The following is a 4,675-nucleotide window of genomic DNA, read 5'->3' as shown; positions in this document are numbered from 1 at the left end:
ATGCTTTTGGGTAGAACAGGGACACAAAAAGTAATCTACATTCATCCCAGTCCCTTCTCATTCCACCACTTCCACAGCAAAACTCTCATTTATCTGACATGCAGAATTCCCTGAAATTCCACCTTTTCCAGGACTCAAAAGGCATAAGGCACTGAGGCACACTCATGATGAAAAACAGTCCTGGAAACATGATGTAGTACCCAGAAGTAATGCAAACTTGACAGCACTGGTACATGCATTTCCATTTTAGGTCAGAACAACAAGATGAAGTTCTAATAATGTTCCAATTCATTTTGACCTGAAATAGATTAGCAATTGGATTTTGAAAAATGTGTGTCACACTACATTGTTAAATCTCTGTAAATCAAGGCATGATGAACCAACCTGATGTTAACTGTGAATATTGCTTTCAGGCCTTGTTTCTTTAACAATGTAGAACTGTGCTTTATTTTCAATAGCTTTTCCAATATGCTTAATTGCATATTATAACTGAAAGCTCCTTGTAAAATTCTGAAGCCTTACCATTGTTATTTATCTACATTCAATTCTCACACAGAAAATCTTCCTATTTACTACCCTCAAATAAAACTTTAGTAATTGTCAGTTTCCCTAATATAAAGATCTTTACAAAGCCAAATAAACTCCTCTCTCTCCCCTTTCATTTATAGAGATTTTAATCTGATAATACAACTCAGCAGGTATCTACTTTAATAAGTACAGAATGTAAAACACAGAAACATTCATTGTTAGAATATTCCTAAATCCTTTGCTTAAATAGATCCTAATATTAAAAGCATTCTCAAAGGAAAAGGTGACACAATCTCATTATTACATTATTTTTTTGGCATTGAAAAAAAGTTCCATGACCTACTTTATTAGCAGTTGTCCAAGTCAAGCTTATAATGATTTCTGGTCTTTGCCCTTGGGTGCTTTCCAAGGTATTTAGAGGAATATATCACCTTGACTGATATGTGATATAACTATTTAGTGCAGCTATGAAATTAACTGTTCACCCCTTAGCCTGGGGCTTAATGGGCTCTGGGCTTGATATCATGGGCATTATTTAATAACTTAATACTCAATCCCTTTGCTTTATGAAGTTCTTACACTTCAACAAATGCTGACCACTGGTTGTTTTGCTGAGAATCCCCTCCTTTAGCCTCACAAAGAACATTCTTCTTATTCATTCAACAATACTTGTTGAGTATCTACTGTGTGCCAGGTGCTAGGTGCTAGAATATGATGGTGAACCAAATAAACTCATTCCTGATGGAGCTTACGGTGAGAGCCTTTCCAGAAAACTGAGTAGCATTCATGCTCTTTTAAAGTTTCTAAATACACTCACTATTGCGTTTAGCTAGTTCTCATTTATCTGAAATTCTGGTCTGTTTTTTTAGTCATCTCAAATCTAATACAGTGTTAGATTTACATGAAAGTCTGAAGAAATCCAAATAATTGTTTGTTAGTGAAGATGCTGTATTATATGTGAAACCACATTTCTAGAACATGCTTTTCCCAGACAGTCAAAATATATGAGACAGCACTAAATTCTGTGTTAATACTGTAGTATTCTGGAGTCATCATCTTGTTCCATGACTGTGCCTCATTGTTTCTTATGAATTGGAGGTGGAAGGGAGGCGGGAAAGAATTAAGAAGTTAGCAACTTTGTTTTAAGGTATCACAAGCATTTTTTGCTATGTGTCCCCACAGTATTCAACACATAAATCTATATATTGCATATTATTTTCTATAACCTGCCTTTTTCTTTCCAATTTCCAATTCCTACCCTGTAATTTCTAAGTACACATAATTACTACTTCAGGTGTTAAATTCTACATTCACAAGTATCTACACCCCAGCCCTCCAAAACAAAAGACATCAGCTAGCTAAATACAATTACCACATTATAAAATGTGCAAATTTTAGCAATAATCATGGTCTAAGAATATTCCAACATAGACATTCTTCCTCAAGGAACTAAATTAAAAGACCTAATGGTGAAATCTAGCTTTGGCTTCAATAATTTTGACTTCAGGATGAATCTTTAATAAGTGACCAATCTCCGAATATTAGGAAACAGTAAATAGATATAACAAGAAAAATAAGTGTCACTATGTGAATATTTACAGCCTTTCGTTGTCATTGTAGGTATTATTCTTTATCTTTCTGATTCTCAGCTCAACATTCATTTATTTAATCATTAGAGAAACACAATTTGAGCTCAGACTACCACCAGGAATTTTTCTAGGTGTTGAATATATTGTTGTAGGAAATAAAAATAGCTTCCTGCCCCCACGAAGGTTACTTTCTAATGGGAGAGGCAGATAAGTCACCTACTCAGTACCATAGGCAGGGATCCCTGTGGGGTGTTAATGTTGACAGGCAATGCTGACTTTGTCCTCGTTATGAACAGTGTACTACATTTAATACACAGTCTGAATATAGCACCTTTACCACTGCGGTCCACCAGTGGTCTCCAGGTAACATTTTATTGGCACTAATGTTCACATAAAAACCATTGAGATTTAGTGAATTCAGTAAATGGAAATAATAACAGAAGAACATGGTATCTAGTCTCATAAAAATTACTTAAAGGAGACCAATTAATAACATCTTTGGAGGGCAATCTGACAGTGTTCTCATATGATACAGCCTTTACCAGTTGTCTACAGCAGGCACCCATTCCAACTGATTAGTCTCTGTGCTATACCAATTGTTAAATATTCAAATATCACCCTGACAATGTTTGCCAAAATTTTAGTTAAACATGCCCTTTGACCTAACAATTCTAGTCATAGTATAACCTACAAATGTACTTGTACATGTAAGAAATAATCTATGTAAAAGGATATTCATTATAATGTTATCAATATAGCAAGGGATTAGAAATGACCTAAACATCCATCAACGGAGGTCTGGTTAAGTAAGTCATAGGGTGAATTACTATGCAGTTTTTTAAAAGTATGAGAGAACTCTGAGTGTTATGATATGAAAAACTGTTTTAAAAACATTGTCAAATGAAAAAAAAAGGTGAAAGTGGAGAACACTGTGCGGTGCGCTACTATTTGAGTACACATGCACACATACATATACACACACTTAGTTACAAGTGCATTGAATGTGTTTCTGAATATACAAAAACAGGTAACTGGGTTCCTGTGGGGAGACTAGGTGGCTAACTACTGGACAGCAGAAGAGAGGCTTACTTTTTACCTCAAGTCTCCTTGCTATTTTTTGAATTTTATACTATGTGCATGTGTAGCCTTCTTATACTACTTAAAAAAAAAAAAACAAAAAAAACAAAAAACAAATAAATATAGTTCCCCTTATTTTCCAGAAAAAATTTAACTTTATTGTAGACATTAAAATGAGGGACATAAAAATCAAACAATCTCAAGTAACTTCTGCTCACAGAAAGTGTACCATGCATGCATATGCTGTGGGTTTTTTCCTCCCTCTTTGTATTATAACTCTAATTAGATGTTTCTAACCTGTATATTTTACATTTTTCCATTATGTATAATTCAGAAGACTGATATGCAGTTCACATAAGTTAGGACCAGTTCCTGTTTTTTTTCCTTTGGTCTTAATGTTGTTAAATAGGGTAGAAAGTTGCTTGCAAAGCCAACATTCTCCATAATAAAAGCTGGTTCTTAGGAGCTCTGACTGAGTCAAGATCAGACTCATAATTCATGCTTTAGCATATCACTTGTCAATTTCTATTCATATACATACAGAAAAAACTTAAACCTGTTGAATTTGACCTTTTAAGAAAATTCAGAATTTCTTTAGAAGGCACCATAGTAGACACTTGCAATGATTTAAAACAAACAAACAAACAAAAAACCTTAGTTCAATTATTTTAAAGGCAATGTCTTTAATTTTTACTTGACTTATTGTCAAGTACTGATGCATATTGACATAAGTACAAGTAGATTATTTTCAAAGACTGTCAGGGAAGATTTTTAAAGAAAAGTTTGCTTCTCCAGAAAAGTAATGAAACTTTGCATCAAGATAAATTTAACATTTAACATTTGCTGAAGATTTAAATCAATGTAGACATCACGAAACAAAACAAAACAAAAAATACAAGGAAAGATTCAGAAACATTGATCATGGCCAAAATACGTCCCAATGCTGTTAAGAGGTTTACTTCAGTAATATCTGTGGTCATTGACTAAATCAATGAAACTCATTCTTTCAAGAGCATTCAATTATAGTTTACTGTAGAATGAGCATTCTAATAAATCAGCATGCTTTACATAGAATTAGACAAAGCCAACATGCAAATTAATAACACAGCACGAAAAATCTAGGATCAACTCTCAGTACCAGAAAAATAGTCTCGTGATAAATTATCTCGTGATTCATAGGTGCAAACATTTCAAAGCCATGCCTTTCCTATATGGTTAGTAGTAGTAATAGAGTTTGATTACGTATTTAAGAGAAGAAATCAATATACCTCTGTCATATTTACACAATAAAAAATGGCATGTTCAGTGAGTGCAAACCAACAAGAATTGAGGTATGGTACTATATTATTCAGAAAGTTAACAATAATATTTTTCACAACTACTTTGTGAAAATAGGCCTTCTTAATAGAATTCAACAGCTAAGATGAAATAGACTAAAACATGAGTATAGTAAGATAACTGTCAGAAACAAATCAAGTCAA

Source organism: Pteropus alecto, unplaced genomic scaffold, assembly GCF_000325575.1.
Source record: "Pteropus alecto unplaced genomic scaffold, ASM32557v1 scaffold21, whole genome shotgun sequence".
NCBI classification, from domain to species: domain Eukaryota; kingdom Metazoa; phylum Chordata; class Mammalia; order Chiroptera; family Pteropodidae; genus Pteropus; species Pteropus alecto.
The sequence above is the reverse complement of the archived record's forward strand: the minus strand, read 5'-3'. Positions refer to the sequence as shown.